This window comes from Apium graveolens, chromosome 3 (genome assembly GCF_009905375.1).
Source record: "Apium graveolens cultivar Ventura chromosome 3, ASM990537v1, whole genome shotgun sequence".
NCBI classification, from domain to species: Eukaryota; Viridiplantae; Streptophyta; class Magnoliopsida; order Apiales; family Apiaceae; genus Apium; species Apium graveolens.
The window spans coordinates 268,579,583-268,600,212 of record NC_133649.1 but is presented as its reverse complement, the minus strand read 5'-3'; positions in this window follow the sequence as shown (position 1 = coordinate 268,600,212).

Here is a 20,630-nt window from a genome sequence, read left to right as displayed (position 1 = left end):
TCTTGCATCCAATTACCCTGTTTGACATGACATGATCAATGGCACTATGCAACAAATGCCTTACCCTTGCATCCTTGGCAATAGATGAGATGTCTTTAGCTATGTAATCACCTTTCTCCTTTGGTATGGACTCTGCTGGTTGATCAGCAACTGCAACAGAGAGCTTGGTAGGCTTATATGGTCCTTCATTATTCCTATCAAGGTATTATGGATCTGTAGCTTCCAGAAACATAGCCATCTTCACTTTCCATATGGGATACTCAGAAGGTCTCAGTATGGGAACCCTAATAGTCTCATATCGAGTGTGGGTTTGAGTGTTTTGAGTTTCTTGAATTTTGGTGGGCTTGGTTGGAGTTTGTGTTTCTTCAGACATGATTGTTTGGATCTTTACTGATGTGTGTTAATAGAAAAGCTCTGATACCACTTGTTAGGTCACAAAACACTGTAGAAGGGCGTTGAATATAGTGTTTATACAATCAAATCGATTTGAACACAAGTATGTAACAAAGATCAAGTATATTCAATAAACTCTGTTACAATATGAACTGTTTTTCTCTCTCAGTGATGAACAAATATCACTAAGAGCTGCTAGGTTACAATGAATAATGTTTTGCGATTATGATAACGCATATAGTGTAAACCCTAAGTTGTGTTTATATAGTACACAGTTACAAGATATATTCTAATTGATATGGAATATAATTCTGTCTCCTAAAATATATCAATTAGATATCTTCTACAAGTCTTCTAGTCCTCTAACTCTTTCCATGCATATCTTCTATTGTTTTAGTCCACATCTTCTCCTGTAAATCAGCCGCATTCCTTATCTGAAAGTCTTCCCGCACTTAAGTACTGATATGTATCTTCTGACACCTTAAGTTCTGATATTAAGTTCTGACTTCAGTAATTTCTGATTTCAGTAAGTCCTGATATGTCCTGTTGTTAAGCTCTGAAAATTAAACACAAATCAAATTAGACATGACATCTCAAATATATCTAACATGATTCTTATGCATTTAAGGTCCAAATCATAAGGCAAAATTGTGAAGAGTGGAAATGGTTAATGGTTAAGTGTTTTTACTCCCATGATAAGATTTCACTCCTTCCATTCGGAAATTACTCCTTAAGAGCCGAATGGAATGAGTTTTGTTGATCAAAATTTGTTTTAAAATGCTATGTGATGAGATCGTGTGAAACGTATGGGAAAATTATGCTTTTATTATATCATATTTATAATAAATTATGTGTGTTAATGTGTCATTTGTGTATAATTAGTAGTACAACCTTAACTGCTACGTGTTACGTGCATTTTGTATTGTCCGGGTATTTTCAGGGAATTTTTCAGATATTTTATTTTATATTTATAGCTTTCGTATCAAAAGTTATACGACCCAAACTATGATTTTATAACTGATATTTCAAATAAAATAATGGGCTTTATTTTTCATCAAACGGCTTGTACCATCGTGTTATTCCGAACATCTAGGTATTTTATAAATTTTCTCATTTCTTGAAAAATGACTTTTTCGGGCCCTATTGGGTGTTAAAAACCCCACAAAAATCACATTTTTATTTTTATAAAATTATAGGACTTTCATTTATACCATTTCTTTGTATTTTTGCTTTATTCACAGTTTTTTGGAAATTTTGGCATATATATTGTATATATAAAATATTTAAAAATTAAATTTTAATACTCAAAAATTATAAAATTAGGGGCCAATTAATTTTATAAGATGTTAAATTAGGGCCTTAATTTTAACAAGGAGTATTAATTTTACTACTATAAATAGCCTAATTTTTATTTAATTATTATTAATTAAGTAATTAAAAATCAGAAATTTAGAAAATTCTCTACAGTCGGGTTAAGGTTTGCAATTAGGGTCAAGAATCCGAGCAGTGATGTCGATCAATTTCCGGCATCAATTAAAGATATTTAATTACTCAAAATGAAGCCCTTGAGTTGTTCTTTCGGTTGGTATCATCAATTTCATGTTTAAGTTAGTATATTTTTTATTTCGATTATAGGGTTCATAACTGGGATTTGGGGTTTTTAGTTCTAGGGATTCTTGAATGATTTTCATGGCTAAAATAGCTTCCCTGTGATGTAAACAATCGATTTATGCTAATTAATTTAACAAACGATACTTGAATCGATGAATTCGATTTCTAGGGTTTATGCCTAATTTTCAGTTAGTCATTTTTTATTTTACAGATAGCTGAGATATATATGGGTATAGGGATTTGATTGTGTATGTCTCAAGCTTTATTTTAAGTTATAAATCATAATTTTCCATGTACAAATCTGTGATTTCGACTTTTGATCGGAAAACTTTGAAGTTTGGCCGGATATGTTAATTCCAGGATGATTACGATCTGTTTTTGCCAGAAAAAGTTTGGTGAAGTGATGAGAAACGATTTGGCATAAAAAATACTATCAAAAGATGCCCGTTTGGTCGATATTAGAGCATCTCCGGAGTCCGGGGACTCGCCGGATTCTGGTTTGATTCCGGCAAGTTCATCCCGACCCGGGATGTTCTTCCCCAACCTGTTTCAACCCGGTTTTGATCCATAATTCTCGGAGATAGATTCCTGACAAATGATTCTGAGAATTATTCTTATTTTATTTTATTTTAATTATAAAATAGTTTTATTTATTTTATAAATTGATTATTTAATTATTTAATTAATTAATTTATATTACAAATAATTCTGAAATATTTTCTAAAAATCAGATTTGATTATTTTCTTAATTATTTATTATTTATTTATTATTTATTCAATATTTAAAAATGATAATTTATTTTGATAATTAATCAAATAATTTTCAATAAATCATAATAAATTTATTTTAATTCCAAAAATTATAGAAAAATTATTTTTAATTCTGATTTTTTCCTAAATAATTATTTGAAAATATTTTTAGGGTATAATAATTAGTAATAATTATTTATATTGAATAATAAATTGATTTATCTATGTTTAATTGATATTAATTGAACCGTTTGTCCGATTCGAGCGAAACGAAAACCTTTTAACTTAGAAAAATGATTTATTTTGATCAAAAATAATATTAAATTTTAATTTCTTTTAGAAATTAGTTGAATTTTGATATTTATTTGATTATTAGCTGAATCGTGTGTAGAGACGAGTCCGACAAATCCAGAAAAATAGGAAACGAGCCAGATAATGATCAGTTAAACGAACAGCGAGTCGATTTTGATTCTAAAAATTATTTTAAACCTAAAATGATTATGTGGCTTATGAACTTATGTGTATTATGTGGTTACGAGTCTTGCTTGTTAATAAATAATATACGAGTCGACAATACACGTATGGGTAGACAATAGGAGCTACGGGAAGTCGGTTTGAGACGCGATTGAGATACGAGATGACTAAATCAGTCTATTTTTTTGATAGAAGCAAAGCCAGCAAGGCGGATTGAGCCGGTGATAGACGAAGGTGAAGTACTTGGAGTAAATCGGTTGGAAGGCAAGTTTTTCCCGTATTCTAATTTCAGAATAGTGATGTTTCTTCATATTCTTATCACACTTGCACTCTTTTGATTTTTATTCATAAACACTGTTACATAATTGTTATTCTCTTATTCATATTTCATTTTGATTCTTGATTTCTCCTTTTCCTTTGAATTTCCTATTCATATTCCAATAGTTACACATACACATTGGTATATTCTGGTGATTAGAATATATCAAAGCATACCGATTGTTCCGGTTGCTCCTCCATGGACTGGATAGTGATGTTTGGGATTAAGTTTATACTTGATTCTAAGAACCGGGACATAACCAGATCCTTGATATGGGTCGTAGAGCCTGGGTACCCCACTGTATCTATATTGAGATATAGATCGGCACAGTATCCTGGTTGATCAGCAGGGTATAGGTGCGAACTTGTGTCCAGTTTAGTTCATTTGTATTCGCCAATAATGGCATGTATTCTTTTCTCGCAGGGTCATATCTTTGTAAATGTAACCAGATTACCGATTCATTTAAATTGCTTTAACACTGTTTATATATTGCGGACTTGTTGAGCAATTGATGGCTCACCCTTTTTTGTTGTTATTCACCCTATTGTTTTCAGTTAAGAAGGAAAATGAAACCTATCAGGACTCGAGTAGTAAAGAAGCGAGTCAAGCCGCGGGATCCTCTCATACCCAAGGTGTTAATTCCAATCCAGTAAGAAAGCTTTGAGTTGCCTGAACAGGTGGAGTGTAGCTAGTAATGTCTGTATTTGAATAAAGATGAACTTAGTTTAAAACTGGTTAGACAATGGTTTGTAATAAAAAGAGTTTGTAAGATTTTGAATTTGGTTTGTAATAAAGTAGTTAGTGTTTCTTGTTTTCATACTTCAACCTAAAAAGATCCTGGTTAGTGTTAAAGGTGTTTAGATATATTTCATTATTATTGTTATTCAGGTTGTACAGGTTTAGAGATTATCTAGTAACCCCCAGACTTATACCCCGGGTCTGGAGGGCGTTACAGTTTTGGCATCAAAGCTGTAGGTTTGGTCCCTGAAAACAAGAACATTAGGATTAAGATAAGATAGGAAGATCACATAGGATAGGAATAGTCAAATAGGAAGAGTAGTGTTAGGATTTAGATAAGTTTAAGAGAGAAAGGTATAAGTTCTAGGATTATTAAGTGCCCTTTCTTCTTTCTTTGTTATATTATTAGATGGCGTCGTCAGGTTACTCAGGTTCATCCGATAGGACAGTCACGGGACTAGTCACACCAGTTATTCCACCAGTATCTGAGCATGTATTTCCACCTCTTGTACCATCCCCACCATTGCCCCCAGGAGCCAGCACCACCAGTGCCAGAGCTGATTCCTGATCCGGTAGAGATGTTTGATCCATTAGAGTTCTTTGAGTCGATGCTTCCACCTCCACTTCCGGTAGAGTATCAGTTTATTCCAGAGGTTGAGACAGAATTTCCACCACCAGCAGTGTTACCTCCTATTCAGGTGCATGCCCCAGAGCCAGAGGTATTTCAGATGGCCCTGGTTGAGGGTATGGATGAGCATGATGTAGGGTTACAGTTGGGATTATCACAGCAGGGTGCTGCAGGGATACCGAGAGTTCCATCGCAGGAGTCTGTAGAACATGTGGTACAACCATATATGGTACGGTATCATGATTACAGTGTTGTGAGAGAGGATGCTGAGTATTGGAGATCCCAGTGCAGGGAGATTATGCATTTATTTGATCAGAGAGACCGAGGACCATTAGCCGCACTTCAGCCGGATTATATGATGAGACAGAGGCTTAAGTCCACAGTGATGAGTGCTACATTTGACTTAGATGCTTTGATGCATGATGGGCCGCCTTCTTATGCGGAGTTGCATAGGGTTCTTCATTTGGCACAGATAGTTGTCCAGGTACTCCGGGATGAGCTGAGGCGTATTCCGCCAGGGTTTTAAGATCTGACAGTAGGAGATCAGATGTGTAGTATATGTGACTGATGTAGATAGATGCATCTTAATATAGTATAGTTAGTGATGTATGTGTGTAGTACTTAGCTTGACTTATTGCAACAGCAGCCATGACAGTTTTGAGCGAGACTTTTTGTACCAAGCACTTACACCTGAGGCTGGTGTTATATATATAAAATGAAAATTTTCAAATTTTCTTTTATTTAAATTTCAGTCTTTACAATTTTACAGCATTTACATTTACTTTATCATTTTATAGTTTTCCATATTTTAAATTCTGTTTAAATTTAAAAATAGTGTACCATCATTCTCATTACAAGTTACAAAATCATTTCAGTTAATTATTTAAATTTTATGTTTTATATTAAGCAAATTGTTTTCCCTTCCATAAATCATTATTTAAATTTTATTAATACAGGATAAATGGTTTCTTTATTTGTTGTCAATTGTTTAATCAACTGTTAAAAAGAATTACTTGTTTTATTATCAGAAAATGGTACCAAAGAAAAAGACTAGAATCGAAACCTCCAACAGCAACTCTGGGGGACAGACTAATGACCCCATGAACCAAATGTTCCATCTGAGGCAACAACAGATGGTAATGATGCAGCAGCAGATGCATCAACAACAGCAACAGATTCATCAACATATGTTACAACAACCACCACGTCCCGAACCTCAGTTACCACCAGCTATACATGTTGTTACCTTCAAGAAGTTTCAGTCAGTTAAGCCTCTAGAGTTTGAGGAAACAGCAGTACCTATTAAGGCTACAACTTGGTTGAAGGAAATAGAAAAAACATTTGCGCTTGTGAAAGTGGGTGAGGACCAAAAGACTGATTTTGCTAGCTACTTTTTGGAAGAGGAAGTGAATTATTGGTGGAAATCTAGAAAAGCTTTAGAAGGCGAAGACATTGTGACCTGTTATAGGTTTAAAGAGCTGTTCTTAGAGAAACATTTTCCTCGATATGTGAAGAATCAAATGCAGATCAAGTTATAGAACTGAAGCAGGGGAATATGTTCGTGACAGAATACGAAGCCAAGTTCACTGATTTGGCTAGGTTTGTCCCAGAACAAGTTGATACTTAAGAAGAACGAGCCCAAAGATTCCAACAGGGATTACGACCGTGGATTCGTGGCCAAGTGGCAGGTTTTGAACTAACGACTTATACCGTTGTGGTCTAGAAAGCCATGATTATTGAGGGAGAAAGTGAAAGATCCCAAAAGGAAAGGGGATAGGGAAGTTTTCAGAACCATTCCAGCTAGAAGTCGGGATTCCAAGCCCGGATAAATATGAATTTTAAAAAGATAGGACAAGGCAACCAGAAAGCATGTAATCGTTTCCAAGCTCCTAATCAACAGGGAATTGTCAGAGTCCCGATGCCGTATTATAAGATATGTGGTCAGAAACATACCGGCATCTGTATCAAGGAAAATGTGACGTGTTTCAGATATAAGCAGAAAGGGCACTATTCTAATGAATGTCAAGCGGGAAAAACAGAAGTTATTTGTTTCCGGTGTGAAAAGAAAGGACATATCGCTACGGTTTGTAGAGGACCAGCAATGGCAGCTAGTATTTCTAAAGTGTTGACATTACCTCCTCCACCACAGCCTAATCAGCCCAGAGCAAGGACTTCTAACATGACAATGAAGGAAGCTGTGCAGATTCCTAGTGTGATTGCAGGTACGCTTTTGGTGAACTCAATAAATTCAAAAGTACTAATTGATTCTAGAGCTACATGATCTTTTATTTCTGAAGAATTTATTGATAAGATAGGTTGTGAAACTGAATGGTTGGGCGAGACGTTAATTATAAAATTAACGAATGATGACCAAGTTCTGGTAGATCAAGTATGTACTGCGTGCGATATCGAAATAGCCGGACATCATTTCTCCGTAGACCTGATTCATTTTAAGTTAGGAGAGTTTGATGTTATTTTGGGAATGGATTGGTTAGCTTGTCATAATGCCCAGATCGATTGCGCAAACAAGAGAGTGAAATTGCGAACTGCGGAAAATGCAACGTTAATGTTCAGAGGTGAAAGACATCAAAAGAAATTTCTGACAAAAATGCAGACCAAACGATTGCTACGACAGGGATGTGAAATGTATATAGCTTATGTGTTAGATACAGAAAAGGAAGTCCAAAGATAGAAGATATTCCAGTTGTATGTAAATTTGCTGATGTCTTTCCAGATGAGTTTCCAGGGTTACCTCCGGACTGAAAAATTGAGTTTACAATCGATTTAGCGCCAGGTGCAGAACCAGTTTCGAAAGCTCCATATCGAATAGCACCGATTGAGATGAAAGAATTGTCAACGCAATTGCAAGATCTACTAGACAGGGGAATCATAATACCCAGTGTATCCCAATGGGGTGCACCAGTATTGTTTGTAAAGAAGAAAGACGGCATGCGAATATGCATTGATTATCGGGAATTGAATAAGCTGACTATCACGAATAAATATCCTTTACCACGAATCGACAATTTGTTTGATCAACTAAAAGGAGCCGCATAGTTTTCTAAGATAGATTTGAGATCGAGCTATCATCAATTAAAGATTAAAGCTGAAGATATTCCCAAGATTACTTTTCGTACCAGATACGGACATTATGAGTTTCTCATAATGGCATTTGGTTTGACCAACGCGCCAACAGCATTCATGGATTTGATGAATAGGGTATTCAAGAGGTACTTGGATAAGTTCGTGATTGTATTTATTGATGACATCTTGATTTATTCGAATACTGAAGAAGAGCATGCTGAGCATTTGAGGATTGCTTTGGAAATTCTAAGAAAGGAACAGATGTACGCGAAGTTCTCGAAATGCGAATTTTGGTTAAAGAAACTACAATTTTTAGGGCATATCATTAGCAGGGAAGGCATTCAAGTTGATCCAGCGAAGATTGAAGCTGTGTTAAATTGGGAAAGGCCGAAGACACCAACAAAAGTTCGAAGTTTCTTGAAATTGGCAGGATAATATAGAAGGTTCGTCAAGGATTTTGCGAAAATAGCAACGCCACTGACCAAGTTGACTCGAAAAAGTGAAAAGTTTATATAGGATGATAAATGTGAGGAAAGTTTTCAAGAACTGAAGAATCGGTTAGTAACTGCACTAGTACTTGTATTTCCAGATGAGCATGGAGATTTTATCATTTACAGCGACGCTTCATACCGTGGACTAGGATGTGTACTGATGCAACACGATAACGTAATTGCATATGCCTCAAGACAATTAAAACCTCATGAACAGAAATATCCTACACATGATCTGGAATTAGCAGCGATCGTATTTGCATTAAAACTTTGGAGACACTATCTTTATGGTGAGAAATGCGAAATCTATACGGATTATAAATGTTTAAAGTACATCTTTATGCAGAAGGAACTTAACATGAGGCAACGAAGATGGTTAGAGTTGATCAAAGATTACGATGTTACAATTAGGTATCATCTATGGAAAGCGAACGTTGTGGCAGATGCACTGAGCCGTAAAGAAAGATTGAATTTGTTAACTTCATCTGAAGAATTGGCCAAGGAATCTGACAAGTTGGAAATTGAGATTCGTGTTCCCAATGAACCTACTGAAGTTATGTACGCGATGACTTTTCAAACAGAATTATCGGAACATATTCGAAGATGTCAAGAGGAAGTGATGGGTCAAGATGACAACTTAACGGGAGAAGGAATCACAACCCAGAAGGATAATGAAGGAATTCTACATTTTTCATCAAGAATCTGGATCCCTAATGTGGCAGAATTGAAGAAAGAGATATTATAAGATGCGCACAGTTTGAAATATTCCATACATCCGGGAAGTACAAAAATGTACCGCGATCTGAAAGAAAACTTTTGGTGGTAAAATATGAAGAAAGAGATAGCAGAATGGGTAAGTAAATGATACACGTTCCAGTGAGTCAAAGTTGAACATCAACGTCCAAGTGGATTACTGCAACCATTGGATATTCCAGAATGGAAATGGGAACATCTAGCAATGGATTTTGTGGTAGGACTTACAAGAACCAAAGCAAATCATGACGCGATATGGGTAATCATTGACAGACTAACAAAGTCAACATATTTTCTACTGATCAATGAAAGATTTTCACTCGACAAGCTAGTGCACTTATATCTCAAGGAAATTATGATGTGACATAGAGTTCCAATATCTATTATGTCTGATCGAGATCCCCGGTTTAATTCAAGATTTTGAAGACAATTTCAAGAATGTCTTGGAACCAAATTAAATATGAGTACCGCTTATCATCCGCAAACTGATGGGCAAAGTAAAAGAACTATCCAGACAATCGAAGACATGTTATGAGTTTGTACGATTGATTTCGAAGGCATTTGGGACGAGCATTTACCTTTAGTCGAATTTTCTTACAACAACAGCTATCATGCGAGCATTGGAATGCTGCCTTATGAAGTTTTATATGAAAGAAAATGTAGATCACCGATGGATTGGGATAAAGTTGGTGAACACAAGATTTTGGGTCCAGAATTGATTCAACAGACCAAAGAGAAGATAAAGCTTATTCAAAAGCGACTAGATGCAGCACAGAATCGATAACGCAAATATACAGATCAAGCTAGGAAAGATATGGACTACCAAGAAGGAGAGCATGTGTTACTCAAAATATTGCCATGGAAAGGATTGACCAGATTTGGCAACAAGGGTAAATTAAAGCCGCGATATGTCGGTCCATTTGAAATCTGAAAGAAAGTCGAAAAAGTTGCTTACGAGTTAGCGTTACCACCTCACATGCAGCATATTCACAATGTGTTCCACGTGTCGATGTTTAAGCGATAGAATCTTGATTCTAGACATGTAATAGAATATGAGCCGATAGATATTCAACCTGATTTGTCTTATGTAGAACAGCCAGTAAGAATTCTAGATCGGCAAGAGAGAGTGTTGAGGAATAAGTCTATATCTTTAGTGCGAGTTTTGTGGAGAAATCCTATGGTTGAAGAATCGACCTGGGAACTTGAGAGTGAAATGTTAGAAAAGTATCCCCAATTATTTTCATAGCAAGATTCTGAGGACAGAATCCTATTAACGGGGGAAGGATGTAACGTCTGGGAAAATTACGCTTGTATTATATCATATTTATAATAAATTATGTGTGTTAATATGTCATCTATGTGTAATTAGTAGTACAACTTTAACTGCTACGTGTTACGTGCATTCTGTATTGTCCGAGTATTTTCAAAGAATTTTTCAGATATTTTATTTTGTATTTATAGCTTTCGTATCAAAAGTTATACGACCCGAACTATGATTTTATTGCTGATATTTCAAATAAAATAATAGGCTTTATTTTTCATCAAACAGCTTGTACCATCGTGTTATTCCGAACATCTAGGTATTTTATAAATTTTCTTGTTTCATGAAATATGACTTTTCCGAGCCTTATTGGGCGTTAAAAACCCCACAAAAATCACTTTTTTATTTTTATAAAATTATAGGACTTTCATTTATACCATTTCTTTCTATTTTTGCATTATTCACAATTTTTGGGAAATTTTGGCATATATATTGTATATATAAAATATTTAAAAATTAAATTTTAATACTCAAAAATTATAAAATTAGGGGCCAATTAATTTTAAAAGATGTAGAATTAGGGCCTTCATTTTAACTAGGAGTATTAATTTTACTACTATAAATAGCCTAATTTTTATTTAATTATTATTAAATATTAAATAAGTAATTAAAAATCAGAAAATTAGAAAATTCTCTGTAGTCGGGTTAGGGTTTGCAATTCGGGTCAAGAATTCGAGTAGTGATTTCGATCAATTTAGGCATTAATTACAGACATGTAAGTACTAAAAACAGAGCCCTTGAGTTGTTCTTTCGGCTGGTATCATCAATTTCATGTTTAAGTTAGTATATTTTTTATTTCGATTCTAGGGTTCATAACTGGGATTTGGGGTTTTTAGTTCTAGGGGTTCTTGAATGATTTTGATGGCTTATATAGCTTCCTTGTGATGTAAACAATCGATTTATGCTAATTAATTTAATAAACGATACTTGAATCGATGAATTCGATTTCTAGGGTTTATGCCTAATTTTCAATTAGTTCTTTTTGATTTTACAGATAGCTGATATATATATGGGTATAGGGGTTTGATTGTGTATGTCTCAAGCTTTATTTTAAGCTATAAATCATAATTTTCCATGTATAAATATATGATTTCGATTTTTGATTGGAAAACTTTGAAGTTTGGTCGGAGATGTTGATTCCAGGATGATTACGATCTATTTTTGCTAGAAAAAGATTGGTGAAGTGATGAGAAATGATTTGGCATCGAAAATACTATCAAACGATGCCCGTTTGGTCGATATCGGAGCATCGCCAGAGTCCGGGGACTCGCCGGATTCTGGGTTGATTCCGGCAAGTTCATCCCGACCCGGGATGTTCTTCCCCAACCCGTTTCAGCCCGGTTTTAAAACCCGGTTCTAATCCCTAACTATCAGAGATAGATTTCTAACAAATGATTCTGAGAATTATTTTTGTTTTTATTTTATTTTATTTATAAAATAAGTTTTATTTATTTTATAAATTGATTAATTAATTATTTAATTAATTGATTTATATTATAAATAATTCTGAAATATTTTCTAAAAATCAGATTTGATTATTTTCTTAATTATTTATTATTTATTTATTATTTATAATTATCTAAAAATGGTAATTTATTTTGATAATTAATCAAATAATTTTCAATAAATCATAATAATTTTATTTTAATTTCAAAAATTATAAAAAATTCATTTTTAATTCTGATTTTTCCCAAATAATTATTTAAAAAAAATTAGGGTTTAATAATTAGTAATAATAATTTATATTGAATAATAAATTGATTTATCTGTGTTTAATTGATATTAATTGAACCGTTTGTCCGATTCGAGCGAAACGAAAGCCCTTTAACTCAGAAAAATGATTTATTTTCATTAAAATTAATATTAAATCCTAATTTCTTTTAGAAATTAGTTGACTTTTGATATTTATTTAATTATGAGTCGAATCGCGTGTGGAGATGAGTCTAATAAATCCATAAAAATAGGAAATGAGCTAGATAATGATTAGTTAAGCGAACAGCGAGACGATTTTGATTCTAAAAATTATTTTAAACTTAAAAATGATTATGTCGCTTATGTTCTTATGTGTATTATGTTGTTAATCGAGTCTTTCTTATTAATGAATAATATACGAGTTGACAATACACGTATGGGTAGACAATAGGAGCTACGGGAAGTCGGTTTGAGACGCGATTGAGATACGAGATGACTAAATCAGTCTATTTATTTGATAAAAGCAAAGCCAGCAAGGCGGATTGAGCCGATGATAGACGAAGTTGAAGTACTTGGAGTAAATCTTGTAGAAGGCAAGTTTTTCCCTATTCTAATTTCAGAATAGTGACGTTTCTTCAGATTCTTTTCACACTTGCACTCTTCTAATTCTTATTCATAAACACTATTACATAATTGTTATTCTCTTATTCATATTTCATCTCAATTCTTGATTTCTCCTTTTTCCTTTGAATTTCCTATTCATATTCCAATAGTTACACATACACATTGGTATATTCTGGTGATTAGAATATATCAAAGCATACCGATTGTTCCGGTTGATCCTCCATGGACTGGATAGTGATGTTTGGGATTAAGTTTATACTTGATCCTAAGGACCAGGACATAACCGGATCCTTGATATGGGCGTAGAGCCTGGGTACCCGACTGGATCTATATTGAGATATAGATCTGCACTGTATCCTGGTTGATCAGCAGGGTATAGTTGTGAACTTGTGTCCAGTTTAGTTCATTTATATTCGCCAATAATGGCCTTCATTCTTTTCTTGCAAGGTTATATCTTTGCAGATGTAACCAGATTATCGATTCATTTAAATTGCTTTAGCACTGTTTATATATTGCGGATTTGTTGAGCAATTGTTGGCTCACCCCTTTTTTATTGTTATTCACCTTATTGTTTTCAGTTAAGAAGGAAAATGAAACCTATCAGGACTCGAGTAGTAAAGGAGCGAGTCAAGCCGCGGGACCCTCTCATACCCAGGGTGTTGATTCCAATCCAGGAAGAAAGCTTTGAGTTGCCTGAACAGGTGGAGTGTAGATAGTAGTGTGTGTATTTGAATAAAAATGACCTTAGTTTAAAACTGGTTAGAGAATGGTTCGTAATAAAGAGAGTTTGTAAGATTTTGAATTTGGTTTGTAATAAAGTAGTTAGTGGTTCTTGTTTTCATACTTCAACCTAAAAAGATCATGGTTAGTGTTAAAGGGTTTTAGATATATTTCATTATTATTGTTATTCAGGTTGTACAGGTTTGGAGATTATCTGGTAACCCCCATACTTATACCCCGGGTCTGGAGGGCGTTACATCATGCTTTAAATGAACTTGTTTTTTGTTGTATTTTCGAAAACAATGATTAAGTGCTAATATGCTTATCATGTCGTCTTGTTATTCGATTTTTGTGGTTATTTTTGGAGTATTTGATGAGCTTATTTGATAGTTAATAAAGAGCTTAAGGGTGTCACGATATTAAGTCTTGAATGATCTCATGAAGTTTTGGTTTTACTCGAATGAGGGAGTTAAGGTGGAAGGAGTTAGAATAGATTCTCAGAAATTTTCCTGATTTGAGGTTGGGTTTGTGAGTGAGAAATGAGTAGGCATATGTTAGGCATTGGGAGGCCCAAGCTACCAGGGGGTAGGACTTGACCTATAGTCGATCCCAGAAGCTTTAAATGTGAGAAATCAGTCCATCTAATTAGGTGCATAAGTTGAAACATGAATTCTGCCAGAACAGGGACAGTTTGAGTCAGGAGCAAGTTTGAGCCTGGAAAATATTGTCATACGTAGACCCTCACTAGGCCTCGATTAGCACTGATACTAGGGATTATGTGGGAGGTATAAAAGCCATAGTTTGGGAGTTTAAAGTCAAAACCAAGGGCATGAAATGAGAGTAAACAGAGCAGTTTGAGTATCGCTGGAACAAAGGAGAGTCAAATTTGAGAGTAGGCCTAGGATAGGCCTTGGTGTCATTCCAAGTGCAAAAGTTAGATTTAGGTCCTTAGATTCCAGTGTAGTAATTTGAGTAGTAAACTTTGAGTGGAAGGGGATCAATGACACTAGAAACCATTCGATGTCACCTAGGTGTTGCACTTAGGAACACTTTGACTTTGCACTTAGTTTTTGAGTCCTTGGAGGTAAGACATGAGTTGACCATTGAGTTCATATGATAGTTAGAGGTAATTATGAGGTTAGGCCATGGTTTTGGTCAAGTGAAATAAGGTTGTCTTCATAGGGCACTTCGAATTTGGACAGATAGTTGGGTTACACTAGGCTAGTTAATCACTTCGAGTCATTTGTGTTGGTAGAGTGAGATCATTCCATACTTAAAGGGTGCACTATGTTTTAAATAATATATTATGTGACTAAATGTGTTATGTGCTCCTGAATGACTGCTTGAAACATGATGCTATTATGTGAATACTAAGAGTCGAACGTGTAAATAGGCCTAAATGCCACTATGATTCGAATTTTCTATAACTAGGATGGAAATTTTATGAGAATATATCTTGATGAGATTTAATATTATTGTGTAGGCTCAAGAGAAGGTAGTAATCTTGCCAGTCAAAGTCGAGTAGTGCTCCCGGTTGCTTCCACGATCAAGACGAGAGTTAGTCATGCCTTCTTAAGGCAAGTGTCCTTAAACCCTCTCGAGATATATTGCGAGTTTATTCTGAACTTTTAAGATGTATTACAAGTGTTCTGAACCACTCCTTTGAATTATGACAGCATGCTCGTATAATGATCATTAATATTCTTGTCCCCATGATATGTCGTTACAAATACTCTAATTTTAGATTGAGATATTGTAAATGCTATGCCATGCTTACGATTATTGAAATTGCTTTAAGTCTATTTATGCTCTTATAAAAATCACACTGTTATCACTGTTTCATTTCAATTTGACCTAGTACCTATATTTGATTTAAACTGAATATATTGGCCATTTCGAGATATCTTCATAAACTAAAATACTTCAATTTCCTTGATTGTGTAACCTCTTTTGATTAAACGCTATTCCATTGTACTCTCATACCCCAAGATACCAATAATTCAACTCTTTACATATATCCCTATGATCATACCCAAACCTTGTCACTAGATATATGCCATATATGACTCTCAAAATTTGAGATCTTTATCCTGTTGAATAATGTCATGATTCTTTTTCAATACTTTCTTCTTTGGTTGTTAAACCATTGATGTCCATCTTTGAAGACCCTGCTAGTGAGAAGTTAATTCATTCCGATAAGAGTTCCATGACTCCAATCCTTGACGGATAATTTAAATTCAATTGCTTAGAATCCTTGTAAAATTCTCCCTGACATCAAGTTTTTAAAAGATAATTGCTCTTCAAATAAAAGAATATTTCTTGAGATTGGTGGATTAGACTAAGACTGCAAGTCCCTTTCACAATTATTATATTAGGATTAAAAGATGTCTAGGATCCCAATCAAATTGTTTAGAACCCAGTGAGGATCGGGATTACTTTGCGGCTGATCACGGGCTGGGTTCTACTAACATAAAATTGAGAAGGAAAATTATTATCATTAGTCTTTAACTAACATAATTTCATATTTCAGATAACAGATAAAAAAAGGAGCCTGGGTTATACTAACATATATGTTACTGTTAAAGTTTTGAATAAAAGTCATTGCTTTAATTCAAGAATACTAATTAGATTAGTATGATTTATAATTTTCTGCAGGCAACTGTAGGTCCATGTAAATTCCAAAGCCTAGAAGTTGGACTCCCGTGGAGCAAAACAAATGGACAAGGTTTGCGTTTTAAAAGATTTGTGCCTCCGTATATACATGTATGCACCCAATGGTCATTTTTATATATTTTTAATGCAGCTGTTTTTATATATTTACAAGCTGATATGCACCAATAAATAGTGAAGAGCTTGAACATACGCATAAACAGTGAATCTGCAGGCTTTGTACTTTTGTGTTCCGTTCCGTGAAATGTTACCAGAATACTACTTGAATAAAAAAGTCTTACTGAATCTGAAGAAACTCTGTTGACATGCTTGGCCAATCTTTTTATTCAGGTATCAAATTCTTGTAATTGTCAAATTTAACAATTGCTTTATATCAGATTTTACACATTACCTGACTCGTAGCCTGTAGGTAAACTTCGACACGATATAATTTTTATATTTGCAGGTTTTTCCAGGTTTGTGACTGTGTTGTGTTTACAGGTTTTCCTTTTTTATATAAGTGAAATCATAGCTTTTTCATTGCTAATGTTGAATTTATGTAGTACATTCCTAGAACAAAGATGGTGTTTCCTGGATAAAAGGAGCCACAGGAGTGAGCTGATCAGATAACTTATATCAAGTCATCAGCTGCCTGAACCAGTTTTTGCTGATAGTCGAAGAGTAGTTTTTTCCTATCCAAGGATAGCTTGGATGTTATGTTTTAGTTGATAGCGTTAGAGATGAGACTCCTATATAGTGGTATGGTTTGGAGAATTGAGACTGTTATTTAATAGTTTTGTTCGAAAAACTGAGACTCATGTATGTAAATTTGATATTTTATTGATTATGTGATTGTTCTTTAGAATGAGTATATATTTTTAAAAAATGAAAATAATTGTTTCTAGTGTAATATATGTTTATATATAATGTTATACTACATATCCCAGTATCGTTTTATTACAAAAACTGGTGTTACAATAGATAAAACATACCGTTACAATATGTTGTGGGACCCGCATGTAGGGTCCACACTTGCAATCTTGATCAAATGTAATGTATCACTCATTTTGCATTACATTTGGGTATTACAGTGTTACATTAGTTACCTATTGTAACATTTTTATCACTGTTACAATAGATGACATAAGTGTTACATTAGGGTATCTATTGTAATGCTCGTATACGTAACGCCCCTTGGTGTTATAATAGACCTAATGTAACATTTTTTAGGCCTATTGTAACACCATTTAGGCATTATAATAGCCCACTTATGGCGTAGTTCTAGAGATCCCTATCAAATTGTTTAGAACCCAGCGAGGTTCGTGATTACTTCACGGCTGATCACCGACTGTAATCCGTAGCATCATAAAATGATTTTGAGCAACGATTTGGTTACAAATATTTTGACTTGAATGATGATGCCATACATCCTAATTTCCAATTTATAAATTTCTATGATGTTAATTTTTGTCTTATGATATACCTTGCTGAGCGTTTAGCTCACTTTTTGCTTTTCATTCATGTTATTTCAGCTAGCAAGTATGGTTAGATTCAAGCAGACTGCTCGTAAGTCTACTGGTGGAGATGCTGAGGCTTATGTGAGATCTCATCTAGTATAGTTGGCGTTTGTGTGAGGACCGGTAGCTATATATAAAAGTTGAAATAATTGTAGTGGTGGACTGTTCAAACACTGAACCTTTGCGATCTTGGATTTTGTTGTTAACAGCCGTTTGTAATAACTTTATATTTATTAGTTGTATTCTGTTAGTTTTATTTTGGGGGCTGTGATAATATCTCGGATATTATACAACAAACTCAATTTACCGATATCAATAAGATCGGCTTTCAAATAAACTTTATTTTCAGAAATTAACAAGGATCGATACAACACTTAACAAGTAGCACATTACCATTTAATAACACAAACTCGTCAAACAGGAATAAAATATCCAGTATTTTATTCCTTCTAAATCATAAAAGCACATATATATTCAAATAATAATTATAATAATTCTAAAAATACGGGATATTACAGACTACCCCTTATATGAATTACGTCCTCAGAATCAGTAGAAGAAAGCATTAAGGGTCTTCTAACCAACTTTCCAATCTTGCATATGTAACTTTTCACAAAATTTCCAATAACACTGCAATTCCTTATACCACACAGTTATCACGTGAGCTTCACTCCGCATTATTGTTCCTTCCACATACCTTTGACCAATTTTTCCATAGAATCACTTTTACTCATACAGAGAAAAAAGAATAGAGAGAAAGAAAAAGAGAAAGAAAAAGAAAGAGAGACCTCTAACGTTGTGTTCTAGAAACTTTTTTTGGAGAGAAAAGAAAAGAAATATAAAAAATACATTTCTTCAGCTTGTTCCCGAACAACTTTTATGAAAGAAAGGAAAGGAAAGCTGCAGATTTGGGAAGAAATTTTCTTTATTTTTGTCTCCAAAATCTTCTTCCCACTTTTGGAAAGATTAGGAGAGAAAGGAAAATTGGTTATTTTCTATTCTTTTCTTTTCTACCCTATATTCTGGAACACACCGTAAATAAAGAGAAAATTAAAGAAATAGACTGACTTCGTTATACGCCACTTATATTTTAATCGCATTGCAATCTAGTGTTGCTAGTGGTAATCCAATCACATAGCCTTACCTTGACTTGACTAGGTTAACTCATCTCAACTTGATTGGCATACCTTCGTATATTTGAGATAATAAAATCATGAATTTTTAAAAGAAAAGAATTTCATATCATAACGGGTATCCAACCATTGTGGTTATCAAAATCTGAATATGTGAGAAAGTATTATTGAAATGAAAGAATTACTGAGAGATCAATATGATCAAATAAACTTGGCATTGCGTTCCCAAATTAAGACACTACTAAAGGTTATTAACCTTCATTCTTGTAGTCACAACACACACAAGTGATAACATCCAATCCAACTCCCATCACATGTGTACCTTATGTCCCCTATAGTTAGGGTTGTTCATCTCAGTCAGAATAAAAGAATATAAATTGAATTCAATATCAAATGAATACTAAAGGATTTCTAATAAATGACTGGTTAGGGCAATCCTCGGATCAAAACTGAAAAGGTTCAAAGCTGATATTTTAGGAGAAAATGAAATCCAGAAAACACGATTCTGCCATAAAATGACTAAACGAGTGTTAGGGAATATATCCCCTAACAAATACCTCTTTTTGAGAGAGGTCAAAAGAAGTTATATAAAGAAAAGGTATTGCCAAGGTCTTAATACATATCTTCTATTTGAACTTTTCTGTTGACTCGTCATCCAATTTTAGACACTTCTTCATGTTCTGAGGATATCGATAATCTTCATCTTTGTTGAATCGTAGTAGTCTCGGAAGATTCCATAATAAGAGTTTGCAGCTTCCAGAAGTTTTGTCCAGCTCAACACAACCATCATAAACGAATGCGCCTATCTTAACTTACTCGTTTGTACTATATCCAATAGTCCAACATGAACTTGATATAAGCTCAAGCATCCTTACATAACTATACACACTCCTACACACTCTCGTTTCTAGTTTACTATAACCTCAGCTCTGATACCGACTTGGTAACGCCCCCAAATTCGGGGTCAGAAGATTTGGTCATCACGAAGAAACCTCAATTCAAATTAACCTGTTAAATCAATAAATAAATGCCAATAGTTGAAATATAACATCTGCGACCCCAACACTACACCAAGATCTTTTCAGGTTATAGTTCTAGAAACAAGATATCCAAAATTCCACAAATAAATTTTTCTCTTTCTTTTAAAACTCTTTTAAATAATTCCCAAACTTAAAACTTAACCTGCTAGTATAACTTCGAAAAGAAGTATACTAGGCCCAAATATAAAATAACACAACTATAATATATATGTACAAAAGCTTTATATAATAGAACTTACATTAGTTCCGCAAACCCTGGACCAACCACCTTCCTATAATCTTCTTCTTTGTTTTTCTTGAATTACGCAGCTAAACAGTGCCAGTTAATCCTCAGTGGAAGGTTAAATTTTAAAATAGGAAAGTATGAGCGAAAGAAATGCTCAGCAAGTTCATTATAGCATATATATGGTCATTTTGATATAAAAACGACATCTGCAATAGAGCAGATCATTTAAAATCATAATCACTGAATCAGAAAAGTTTTAGTTGAGGAATCCCAGAATTGATTCCTTAAGTGTATTCAAAACCCTTTCGATATTTGTAAGCGAAATACTTCAGCAATACTTTAAATCTTGACGAGAATAAAACTCGTAAAATAGTGTTTATGGAAATATCATAAACAATAATAACATGAAACATTGATTATGGGATGAATCATAAACTTTATTCAAAACTCAACTCTTGATATGAATA